Source organism: Mustela nivalis (genome assembly GCF_964662115.1).
Source record: "Mustela nivalis genome assembly, chromosome: 15".
NCBI lineage: Eukaryota > Metazoa > Chordata > Mammalia > Carnivora > Mustelidae > Mustela > Mustela nivalis.
Window position 1 is genome coordinate 9923250 of NC_139034.1, and position 13517 is coordinate 9936766.

Here is a 13517-nt window from a genome sequence, read left to right on the forward strand (position 1 = left end):
AATATCCTTGCTCTCTAAGTCATTATGAGTTTTTTGTTTGTTTGTTTTTTGTTTTGGGTTTTTTTTTTTTTTTCTATTTGCAATGGTAAGTACTCATTAATACCCTGGGCAAGCTAGGTCTGGGATTCTTCACCCACTGCTACCTTTTCTGCTTACTAATTATTTACATATATCTTTTCTGTAGGAACGTATTCTTTAATGAAATTTTAATTGATATTTATCATGTACCAGTTGGCTCAAACTACATCAATATATTGGCTTTGTGATTATTGAAAATGTGTTCGCATACCTCTGTCTCTATCAGTTTTCTTTTTTCAGCATTTAACTTCCGTGTTGATTTCATGCCCCTAAGACTTTATGCGTCTGGCTCTTCAAGGAGAAAGAGCTAACATTTCTTCTTCGGTGGTGCGTTACAAGCCTGCTCTCTGATCGCAAAGCCCTTTATCACCCCCTGCCAAGCTAATTGATTTCTTTGAGAGCTGCACAATCCCAGCCTTGTGGGAAGAGAGTCGCCCACATTCGGAGAGCAATGGCTGGTTTAGAAATGCTCTCTGTCTTTGTCCAAGACCAAGTCTCTTCCGCATCCTTAATTATGTCTAAATGATGCTCTTATCCTTAAACAGAGCCCGCTTTCTCAGACTACACGGAAGCACTGATTTGTTTACCAGCCCCAGGGATGGGAGGAAGTGGGGGTTGAAGGGGCAATCGCACAGTCAGGTGAGCCGCCACTGAGTGATGGCTGGGGAGAAAGCGGTTTGAAAGGCTGGGAAAGTTTGGTGTCGTGCCAACCTATATAGACTGAGGAGTCTACACAGGCTGCCTGGGAAATCAGATGGGCAGGCAAGCAGGGATTCAGAATGCTTCCAAATGGGGACACTTGAGGTAGCTGTAATTGTCCCAGCCGGGTGGGGCACAAGTGTGAGGGGACAGTGCCCGTGGTGTGTGTGACCTGGGTGCACATGGGCCTTCACAGCAACCGCAGCACTCAGGAGTGGATGGCACAGGGCTCCCATGCCACAGAGGATGACTTCCCTCATGCTGTGGCTTAGACGACACACCGAAGGGACAAGTACCACCACTGAACAAGATGACAGGACCAGGTGTGTCAGGGAGGACAGAGCCTAACCGAGTCTTGACTGAGAGAGCTGACCCAGCCCATTGAGTCTGGATAGGCCTGTATTGCTTGTTGGGCTTAGGAAAGCACTGTCCCCTGAGGGTATGCTGGGGTTCCCATGGGGCTATTGTAGGCACAGCTCTGATATTAGAGTTTAGTAGGACTTCTCGTAAAACTTTGTTGGCTCGGGGCACCTGGGTGGCTCAGTGGGTTAAGCCTCTGCCTTTGGCTCAGGTCGTGATCTCAGGCTCTTGGGATCAAGCCCCACATTGGGCTCTTTGCTCAGCGTGGAGTCTGGTTCCCCCTCTCTCTGCCTGCCTCTCTGCCTACTTGTGATCTCTCTCTCTGTCAAATAAATAGATAAAATCGTAAAAAAAACAAAAAACAAACAAACTTCATTGACTCATTCACAGAGGCCTACTATGTGCCAGCCAGACCCTGTGCTGGGTTCCAAGGATTAATGAGAGTAACTGTGGATTTTTTAGGTGGATGGGTGGGGAAAGGTGGTCTGGGTTGCAAGTCTAATAATATTATAACTAGCTTCTTATTCAAAGAAATGCTTTTATAATTTCCTGAAATGATAAAAACTGTGTAGTTCAAAGTCACCCCATTTGTAAACACTGGGGGTTCAAAAAACACCCGAGAGGCTGGGAAGCCTTCAAGGACCTAGACTCAACTTCTGAGATTTCTTACAAGGAGTCCTACGAGGTAGGACCAGATCCCACTCGGCCCCTGGAGAGGGACAGGATGCACCGTTAGCTTCCCACATTCCTGAGTCCCCTTCCTGGCCTGTTCTGCATGAAATTTCCCACCCACGGTGACGCAGCCTGCCATGTCCACTTACGGTGACACAGTGGGCCCACCCCTCTGGGGATGAAAGAGAGTAAGAATTTCCTGGAGGAATTAGACATCCCTTGGTAGAGTCATCTGTAAAGAGGCAGCCCCCAACCCAGGACAAGGCCAGCAGGCTCTGCCCGAAAGGCCAGGTCTCTAGGTCTCCAGGTCTCAGAGCCTCACTCACTCGGGTCATGCACTGGAACCTGCGGGATCGCCGGACTACCTTGTGCTCAAGGAGCCCCATTTCAGACACTTGAGCATCAGCTGTCACATACTCAGTCCCAGAGAAACTGACAAGAGTTGTATGACAATCCCACAACCTGAGAACTAGGTCCCACTCCCAGCCCGCACCCGTGGTGCTCCAGGAATGAATTCACTTTGGGACCAGCACAATCGTATTGCTTTGTACTGGGGCAGGCATGATGAATTCATTCATCTTCTTAAACTGTGAACATTTAAAATATGTCAATATTTTTGTAACAGCTTTGGCATCTCTTTTCTTAATATATCGAGTGATCCTAAAAGGAATTGGCTCTGGACATGTTCAGTCTCAAAGAGGTTTTGCGTGGCCTAGACATCAAGGTTTGGCAGGTGGAAGGGTGGCCTTGCCTCTCCAAGTGTGGTCTCGGGGCCAACACATCTGCATTACCTGGAATGTGTTCAAAACACAGAATCTGCCTTTTGGCAAAGTCACCAGGTGATTTCTAAGCACACTGAAAGTTCGAGAAGCACAGATGTTGGGAAGACAAGGAGAAGATGAATCAGCAACCATAGACTCTGGCCTGATTTTGGGACTCTGTCCTCTGTCTGTGTGTCCTGTGTCGGGAACAGTCTTCAGCTCGGCTCAGTGTGAGGATTCTGTCAGTCTGGCTGTGTTTGGGATTAAGGAGTGAGCATCATCTGACACAGCACACTGAGCTCCTCCAGAGGAAGAGGAAGGGACCACATCCAGCCACTCAGCATCCAGTTTCCAGAAAAAAAAACTGTACTCGATGATCATTATCATATTTTAAATTTCATCAATAAACATTTTATGGACATTAGTTTTCTTTGCCGTTTTATGTCAGATTTATAGAGGCAGAAAGTAGAAGGGTGGTTGCTAGAGGTGGGGTGGGGGAGTTGGTGTTTAATGCGCACAGCGTTTCAGTTTGGGAAGATTACAAGGAGTTGTGGAGAAGGATGGCGGTGATGGTTGGACAACAAGGCAAATGTCCTTAATGCCACTGGACTGTACATTTAAAAAGGTTGATGATCATTCTTGTCAACGAGGTGTGACAATGAATATAGAAAACCTAATTCCAGATGGAGTTGGGAAGCAAGGAAGAAAGGTTCTCACTCACTACTGCTTGTGGTAGCTTACTTTACACGCCCGGGCAGGAAGGAGGATTTTCTTCTTGCCTGGCAACAACTTAGCCAATGAGAAGCCGCCACAACTCTAGTTTTCATCCAATGAATTTTTTTTCCTGAACAATCAATCCCAATGTGTACCTTTCCATCAGTAAAAGGACACTCTTGTCCTTTGTTCTCCTGGCTTGCTTATGGTTTTCATGCCCTGAACTGTATGTAATTCCTCTCCTATTCCTGCATAAACTCAATGTTTGCTAGTTAAATCCCTGGCAATTTTACTTTTACGGTTGACAGTGGGAAGGCAGGTCCAGGACTGGTTGGTGAGAATCAGGCTGAAGGAGACCTTGGAAGTGGGCTCCTGGGGTCCTGAATCAGGGCTATTGTTAGGAGCTCACAAAGTCCGAGGCCAGGCCCCAGAACCCCCGTCTCGTCTCCTTCTTTGTGTCAGTGTCTCTCATTCCACAGCCTCCTCCAAAGCTGTCCTTGAACCTCAGACAGGAAAGGGGAGGCCTGCGGTGGGTGTGATTGCTGAGTCCCTGAGAGGCAGGGGCGGGGATTCTCTGCCCTGTTCCTTACACAGTTACTGAACCGTGGCTTCCAGAACAGTGAGACAAATACCACCTATGGGTTTCTGACGGGACTGAACAAAGGACTGTGTGGCCGAGACTCCCGAGATGATGCTGTGCTGTCTGAATGCGAGGTGAACGAGGAGGCAGATGAGAATTGGGTCAAGCACTCGGGGATGTTTCCAGCTGCTCAGGCATCTAGAGGGTTTCCGCTGGAGGCGAATTGGGTCACGGAGAGAACCCTTTTGTGTAACCCTCAGGGTCACGGGGCAAGATCCAGTGCCTCAAATCAAAGACTGAAGGGCTCAGAGTCCCCATCCTGTCCCAGGCTCTCTCACTCCTCACATCTCCCGGGTCCTCTGCCTTCTCCCACCCACTGTTCCCCGGGTGCTCGTGGGCTCTCATTAAACCATTTATTCGCTTGGTTCTCCAAAGAAATAAAAGATCACAGCATTCTTAAATGTAATACACTTTTTGCCAGCTCCGGTTGGTGGAGCCCAACAGGACAAAGGTACTGCTTCCAGGCCAGGTGGGACCAAACCAATGACCACAGCGTCCCCGAACGTGCTGGACTCACTGGTGAATCTGCCCTTTCACACACACAGTCCATTTGCCCAGTGTGCTCACCCCTCAACCCTTCCTCTTTGCCTCAAAGACTCTTGGTCAAGTGTTCAAGAGCTTCCAGTGACTTCTGTTTGCTGACACCAGCAATCCTACCCGACCCCTGCCTTCCAGCAGCGTGTTGGCCACAATACCACATGCTGGACTGTAATTGTCCATACACCTGTGTGTGTGCGGGACTGTGAGCAATTTGTGGGGAGTCAAACCTGCTTCTCAGCCCTGGGTGGCTGGTGGGGGGAGGGTGTCAGGCCTGGGATGAAAACAGTGTCTTTCTTTGCTTCCCCAGCATGCAAACCTGAGGCTCTTAGCCAGGCATGTTCAAGGGCAGGCACCAAGGACATTGTGAGAGCCACTGAAGGTCGGGGCTGTCCTTTCTGCCCACGTGAGGCTCCCAGCTCAGTTCAGTAGGCCAGGGAGGCCTGGAGCACTCAGGGCAGCTCCGGGAGGAGCGGAGCAGCCAGCCCAGCATAGGGGAGGAACTGGAGTACAGGAAAGAGGACAGGAATGAATGTTTCCCTTAAAAGCTGACACTTCCTAGGGAGGGAGCCGTCTTTGGGAACCGCTCTGCTGAGGCTCTTGAGTGGAAGATGAGGCAGAGTCTCAAGCAGGGGGCTTGTGAGGAGAGGGTGGAAGAAAAGGTGAGGAGGGGCAGGAGGGAAGGACAGCTAATGGGGCGACTGCGGGAAGCAGGGGGACTGTAATCAGCTCCTGGGAGGGGGCAGGGAAAAGACCATTTAAAAACAAAGATGCTTAAGTTTATAATTGCACTACTGGAATGTAAACCTCTTCTCTGGTTTCCCACCACCCCATCGTTGTGTGGGAATGCGCCTGTGACGGGGAGCCCAAGGCATAGGTGCATTTGAAAATGCTCCCCGGTTCCTCAAATGTGCACAAGGGTTGAGGACCACTGCCCTGAGGGGGTGACTCAAGAAGGAAGGGAGGGAGTTTCAGGAGACCCCTAATGCAGAGTGGAAAGCAGGGAAGGGGGTCAGGGAGGCAGAGAGCAGTCAGCCAGGACACCCCTGCAGGGAGAGAGCTTCTGGGGACCTGCAGAGCCCAGGAGATGGGGCACTTGCAAATACTATTCCTGATCGACCTCGTGTCTCCCGCATAAGGCCTGTGTCCGCAAGCCGCTCACGGAGCTTCCCAGGAGGTGACTCATTGGAGCTGTGCATCATTCTGTAAAGTGGCAAGAACCCGCCCCTCTGCAGGTAAGGACAGAGGAACTCTGAGAGCTGCCACCCCAGTGGTAGCCCCATGGGGATTCGAACCTGGGTCTCAGGTGTACGCATTGGGGTGGGGGTAAGGGAATGGGAATGGTGCCTCCCTGCCCTCAGTCCCAGCCTGCCCTGTAGAGCAGACCCATGGGAGCTGGGGCAGGTCCTGCTTTGCTGCTGTTGCGCAAAGCTCTGGTCTTGAGATTAGGTTTTCTGTGGCCTTAAAATTGCTATGTTCAGTCTGTATGTTAGTTCATGGAAATGAGAAAAAATCTTGGTGGCATAAGGCTATAAATCTCGTGTTGCTCACTCCTAATTGTGCAGGGAGGCATCGACTTTCCAATAAGAATAATTCACAGATAATCACCAAACCTAGGAATTTCCAAGGACTCTAGGGTCAGACCTCTCCAGACCTTGGAGTTCACAAACACTAAGTAAAACAGGCCACAGGGGAGCAAGGGAGAAGAAGTGAATGGTTTGAATCCAATTCTAGTCCCCAACTCCAAGATTTGGATTCCAGGCTGCATTCAGAAATCTAGGTTTTAAACTCCCTGGTTGTAATTCTGATGGCTCCAAGACCTGGGAACCATTGGCAGGAATGGCCCATGAACTGGTGAATTGGGCCCTGCCTCCCAGTTAGCTCTACTTCCTCATAAAAAAAGTGAGCCTCTGTCGTGGGCCACACAGAGAAGTGGAAAAAGCCGTCTCTGGGAGCCAAAGCTCTGAATTCCAGTTTTGACTTTGTGTGGACTGGGTGGACAGGCTGACAGTCGTCAACATCTGGACACTTTGGTTTTCTTTTCTTTTCTTTTTTAAGATTTTATTTATTTATTTCACAGAGATCACAAGTAGGCAGAAAGGCAGGCAGAGAGAGGGAGAAGCAGGCTCCCCACTGAACAGAGAGTGTGATGTGGGGCTCCATTCCAGGATGCTGAGATCATGACCTGAACCAAAGGCGGAGGCTTAACCCTCTGAGCCACCCAGGCAACCCCACTTTGGTTTTCTTACTGTGAAACACAAAAATTAGACAAAATAATCCCCAACACTTTCCTGTGATGAATTTATCTGAATCTATGAGAGTCTGATTTCTTATTCTGTAAGGATAAGGATATTTTTAAGAGAATAGGGATCAATTCCCCAAAGGAGAGTTGCCATAATTTTAGTAACTCTTCTTTTTTTTTTTTTTTTTAAGATTTATTTATTTATTTGACACAGAGAGACATAGCAAGAGAGGGAAATAAGCAGGAGGAGGGGGAGAGGGCAAAGCAGGCTTCCCAGAGCCCAAGGCAGGGCTCGATCCCAGGACCCTGGGATCATGACCTGAGCCAAAGGCAGACATTTAACGACTAAGCCACCCAAGGACCCCTTTAGTATCTCTTCTTAAATCTGCTAAGGAATTTGGCAAGACCTTCTCACCAGCTCTCCCATCTTCCTTCCTGCCCACAACAGGAACCCTTTATGCCAATGACCACTGGGCCTTCACTTCTTGCCTGACTCTCAGAAATCTCCCCTCTGACTTTTGTTCTTCCTTTTCTGGAAACCTCAGAGAGGTAGTTTTCAATCCTGGCTGTACACTAGGATCACCTGGGAAGCTTTTATGAATTATTGGTACTCAGGCCTTATCCCCAGACAACTGAATCAAAATTTGGGGGGGGTGTCATTTGTAAAGCTCCCCAGATGATTGCGATACATGAGAAGGTTGGAGCTAGCTCCCCAGAGCTGGTGTGAAAGCAGGGGTGTTGGGTGTCAAGGCATTTCTTACTGGGGAAAGGGAGCGAAAGTGTAGGGTTGAATTTGCAGTATGAGCAAGTCTTCTCTGCCTAGACCTACATGCCAGCATTTTAAATATACCACATGGATCTCTACAGGAGCAAGTATCAAATACACTGTAGAAAGGAAATGAGAACATCAGGCCAGCTGACACTCCGTACACCTGCCAGTGGACCTGAGTCAAGTCTCCTGAGATTCAGTCTTTCATTTGCAAAGTGAGATCGGCATTGCCCGCTGACTTACAGTGTTGTTAGTTGAGTCAGAGGAGGTAAAGCATGTGAATTGGCTTTGTAAACTAGAAAGCATTATACAAATTGAATGGGTTTCAGCACCTTGCATGTAGGAGAAGTTCATATATTCAACAAAAATAAGTCAGCTCTTTCTCCATTAATGTATGGATTCCATGCATTATTAATACCAATCAAAATGCCAGCAAGCCTTTTTACAAAAATGAACAAGCCGATTCTAAAATTTGCATGGAAAGGCAAAGGGCCTTGAATAGTCAAAACAGTACTGAAAAAAAGTACAGACTTGGAGGACTCACACTGTCTGGTTACAAAGCAACAGAAATCAAGATAGTGTATCCGTGTAAAGATAGGCAAGTAATTCATTGAAATAGAGGCTTGAATCCCAAAATAGATCCCCACATATATGGCAATGTGATTTTTTAAAAAATTGACATGGCAGCTTAACAGAGAAAAGATAATCTTTCAACAAATGATGCTAGACCATTGAGATGACCATACTTGAGATATATGTAAGTATCTCTATCTCCTATGCATAAATAAGTTATGAAATTATGGTATCTCCAAACAATGGAATACTATTCAGAAAGAAAAAAGCATGAATTAGAGACCTGGCATTGGCATGGATGTGTCACTAAAATATTATACTAAATGAAAGAAGCCAGACACCAAGGTTATTTAGTATTTGATTTCATTTATGTGAAATTCTACAAAAGGCAAAACTATACTGATAGCAAGCAGATCAGCGGTTGCCAAGAGTCAGGGTTTGGGAAGTGGGGATTGAATACAGAGGCCTGAGGGAACTTTTGGAGAGATGGAGATATTCGATATCGCAATTGCAATAATGGTACACAACTGTACATATTGGTCAAACCCACTGAACTGCTTAGTTAAAAACCATAAGCTTCATTGTATATATTATATATTTCAAGCAAGCTGACAAAAAATTATTGGAGCCTTTGGCCTGCCGGGCGCTACATTGGGAACTTTGTGATGAACCAGACACGGCATCTACCTACAAGTACTTGCAATTAAAAAAATAAGTGTGACATATCATTGAAAGTGCTGTGACAGAAACTCTACACAGAATAGACAGAGGTCGATTCTCACCAGAGGAGGGAGAGCAGGCTAGGGGGTATTGACCCAAGTCTGGAAAGATAGGTAGATATTTGCAAAGTGATAAAGGGGAAGAAAGCAGTTCTAAGCAGTAAGAGCCCAAGAACAAAACCTCACAAGCTGGAAATAGCTAGACACATTCCAGGAAATGCAAGCAGTTGGTCGAAACATAAGGTTCCAGGAAGAGCATGTCCGGAGATGAACATGTTGAAGGGTCTCATAACACATACTTGGACACTCAAGTTTCGTCCCATAAACAAAGAGAAACTACTGAATAGTTTGGAGCTGTAATAAACAGGTTCAGTTTGGTGTTTTATAAATATTGCTCTGGAGGACAGATCAGAGCTAGATTGAAGGCTAAGAAGCCAACTAAAAGACTGTAGCCATCACTCAGATGTGATAAACCATGAGTTTTGTTCTGTGGAGTGACGTTGAGGCGAGACCCATGAGGGGTATTAAGAGAGCATAGTTGGAAGTGTTGGAGGGTGCTGCATGAGAGAAGGATGAAGAGTCAAGCAGGACTCCTTGGATCCTGGCTGGGGTGACGGGGTGGCTGGTGGTGATATTTTTCAAGATGGCAGATACAAGGAAGAGCAAGCGTGGGAGAGGAAAGATCTTAGCCATGAAGGAGACAAGAAGGACTGAAATAGGAAGAGAACACCCTTTACTCTGGGAATTCAGGAAGGACATAGAGGGCAAGTCCAAATAAAGATAAACTGGAAGGAAGTTGAGGGAGTTTGTAGCTGAAGATTCATTTCTCAATGGCTTTGAGGAAAGAAGTGAGACTTGGAATGCCATTGCAAGGTATCAGAAAGGGAGTGAATCCGTGAGCTAACAAGGGTACTGGAAGTTGCACCCTATGTCCACAGTGTCATCTGTCTATAATGGTTCTGCTTTTTCTGCATCAGCACTGAACTGTGTATGAGTGGCAATCAGGAAAACAGATTGTTGAACTGACCCAAGATATGGATGTGACAGGTAGAAAGGCAAGGTGGTGAGGACACTTAAAAGTCTTAACAAAATGGAGAAAGAGATGACCTTCAGGAATGAGGCTGGAAGGAGCAAAAGCGGAGGCGTGGGGATTAAAATTAATAGAAGAAAAACAGAGAAGTCAGAGGAAGAGAGGGAAGATCATTGGTGCCCAGTCCACGATGCCATGTGAGTCTTGCCATGAGGGTTAAAGTCCCCAGGATGATGTGGGTAGAAAGGACTGAGGCATCAATGTCCACAGTGAATGGTGAGTATGAGGACAGAAGCTCTCAACCGTAGGTATGGTGAACGTGGCCTGGACTTCAAGGTGTATACATGAGAGTAACAGAGTAATGGTCTAAAAGAAGCAGGAGAGACCAAGGGTGCTGCTGCAGCTGAGGGCTCTAAGATGTTTGAGGTACAAAGGAAAGCGGGGTCTCCACTTCAGAGAGTGGTGGGGGCTATTCTTGGGGTTCGGCCATGTTTCCTGTAAGGCTGGGGGGTGGAAGAGTTGGAAATGACGATACAGCTAATCTGGATGACAGCAGGACACCGGTTAGTAGGAAGTGAGTAGCCCCTGGAAGTGAGGGAAAAGGAAAATGAGAGGAAAGTCTGGACAAAAGAGGACACTTGGAGGCCCACTAGGCTGGTGACAGGATGGCAGGGATGAGAGGCAGGGGGCTGGGCTTGTTGGCCTCAAAGTTCCAGGCAACTAAATGCAGAGACCTTCAGGGGTCTTACATCCAGGCAGAATAGTGAAAACTAGCAATGGGGAAGTTCACTAAAATGGAGATGGGAGTCTTCCCCGCAAGGGTACCCCTTACCCCTATCACTTGTAGTCAATTGTAGACCCGACAGGAGGAGCTGGACTTGACCCTACACAGACTTGAGCTTGCACGTGGATACCACTGTCCTACTCCAGCAGAAGGAAGAAAAGCTTTCCTCCTCTCCAGGCAACAGCTCAGCCAATGAAAAGCCACCACACTTGGAGCTCCCAGTTTACTCCAGTGGACGTTTAATCTGCAACAGCCTTTTTCAATTACCCCCTTTCTCCCTAAAAACAGGTGGCTCTCCTTTGGTTTCCAGAACTTGCCTACAGTTTTGCTACAGTTTGTCTGTCCCAGATTGCAACTCTCGTTCATCCCTAGATGAACCCATCTTTTCCCGGCAAAATAACAGGCAGTTTCTATTTTTAGTGTCCACAAAGGCAATGGGGAGTTTTGCTGATGTCCTGGAGGAGGAGGAACAGGAGACTCTCCAGGGATCCTGCCGGGAAAAGATTCCTGCCGAGGAGGAACGCAGAGCTTCTCCGAGGTTTACTACTTGCTGGAAATAGTTACTTGTGGTTTAATTAAAGGACAGGGATTTTACCTGGAGACTCAGTAAAGGTGAAGGTTATGCCTTGTAGGTCCCTCAACAGATTTTGTTAAACTGAATTGAAATAAAAGTCCAGCTCACATGTTACTTGTGGAGTAATAGGGCCTTGGAGCTGGAGAGACATACATTGTTTATGCATCTTGTATATGACAGTCCCCACCATGGTATGCATTTTACCGACCTTCACACCTGCCTCATCCCCCGCCATGTTTGTCCCCCTCCACTGCCCCAGGGTTGTCTTTCAGCCATCTCAGACTGTTGCCTTTCAGCCGTCCCTCAGACTTGTCTAGCTCTTTCTGTCTCCCTGCGTATGCTCTTGTCTTTTCTTGGAAGGAAACTTCCCCATTTCTGTCTGGCTACTCCGACTCATTTTTTCAAGCCCTTTTGGCTCTCCCAGGCATACTTCGGGAGCTCCTTCTGCTAGTTCCAGCTACAGTCTCTCACACTTCCATCAAAGCAATAACCATGTCCTAACACGATTGCTTGCTGCAATATTGTGATTTATAGCAAATATACATTTGGTCATTCAGACGACCAAAATATAGTTCTTGTATATATTTGGCCTTTGTCCAGAGTTCCTGGCTCACAGCCGCAACACCCTCGGTCTCTTTCTATTCTGTGTCTTTACGCCCAACTCTTTGGAGCCTCAGGGTCTCAGGAAATGATTAAACACATGGATTTTTTTTTTTTTTTTCAGACAGAGAGAGAGAGAGAGAGGGAAGCAGGCTCCCTGCTGAGCAGAGAGCCTGATGCGGGACTCGATCCCAGGACCCTGAGATCATGACCCGAGCTGAAGGCAGCGGCTTAACCCACTGAGCCACCCAGGCGCCCAACACATGGATTTTGAAGCCAGATAAAGCCTGGCCTCAAATTCCAGGTATGCCGTGTATCAGCCACTAACTGCTGTCCTTGGGGGGTTACTTAAACTCTTGAAGCCTCGGTGTCATTACTTATGACGTGGGGGTGGGGACGGCAGTGGAGGTGATGGAGAGGTAAGCGACAATGTCTGACATCAAATGAGAGCATGTATCCAAAGCTCTTTGCACAGTTCCTGGCACACAGTGAAGTCTCTGTATATCAACCAACAGTTTAATTGCTGGTTTTTAAAAAATATTTTCAGAAATTCTCTTACAACTTCGATCTCTTCAAATCCTGGTGAAAAGATTCACACCACTTTAGAAACCAAGACCCTGATTTATTAGTTCACGATAAGAATGCCAAGCAGATCAGACACCACGTTACCCTCCTGACCTCCTCCTTGGGGACAGTGCCAGGGACATACTGGGAAATTGTCATTACCCACCTTACAATTTTTAGATTCTGAAAGGCCTATTACTCCTGTCTTCCCCATGTCATTTTAGCTTCTTTCCACAGCATGTCACATTTCCATGCTAATTCACACTGAGCTATGATAGTGAAAGTCTCCTGGATTTAAACCCTCCATCAGAGAGGGTGACCCTTCCCTGAACTTTTGAGTCCAAGATTTTGGACTCTGTCTTACTCTGAGAATGGACCCCCTCCCCCTACCCCCACCCTTTCACCCCCCACTCCAGTCCATTGATGACACCGTTTATTCTCAAAGGAAAGAAAAGCAGGTTTTTATTTATGGGCCTGATGAAGTATCACATAGAGTTGCAAAGAATTCCCCACTGGAAGTTTCTCGGCAGCCAAGGGCCAAGTGCGTTCGTCAAAGACACTACTAATACAAGGGAACAGCACCAAGTGTCCTCAGCTGCCCTGAGAAAGTCTTTCCCGAGTATTTGTCTGGAAGTAGGTCTGACATTTCTGACATTTGCAAGGGAGCCTGGGGGACTGGTGTCTGAAGCAAGGAAGCAGCTGGTAGCTCTCTCCCACAATCAGCCCTGAAATGTTGTGAAATTCCATTGTTTTGGACAGCCAGCGCCAGGGGCCTGAGAGATGTGACAGTGGGTCATACAGATGCTTAAATCACACCTGGTCCTGGGCCCCGGAGAGCTGGCCAAGCTTTTCTGTCCTTCCCTCTGTCTCTCTGTCTCTGTCTCTGTCTCTGTCTCTGTCGCTCTCCTGCCCTTCTTTGTACTTTCTTTTCTTGTGCATGTATACCTACACAGAACTTTAATAAAAGTCATTAATAAAACCTCTAATGAATGTTAAATATGTTTAGGATAAAAAGTACTTTTGTTGTAACTCCTTTTAAATTAAAGTTCTGAAAGGTCAGGACTGTCTCACTGGAGTATCAGGAAAGAGTAAATCTCAAACATCTTACTTGAGAAAAGAAACTTCAGATCTGGTTTTGGGGGGTACCATCCCCACAGAGCTGAGTTTCACATTTCAGCCTCAAATTCCGGTGATGGTGGCT

The 13517-nt window shown here is 47.2% G+C and overlaps 1 long non-coding RNA gene across 1 annotated transcript; it reads left to right on the plus strand.

The window, feature by feature from the left end:
• Nucleotides 1-4875: 4875 nt before the first annotated feature.
• LOC309848536 lies at nucleotides 4876-11298 on the plus strand. The gene is made up of 3 exons (XR_014303107.1): nucleotides 4876-5123; nucleotides 5601-5696; nucleotides 10999-11298. It is a non-coding gene; the product is annotated as an uncharacterized lncRNA (long non-coding RNA).
• Nucleotides 11299-13517: the final 2219 nt, after the last annotated feature.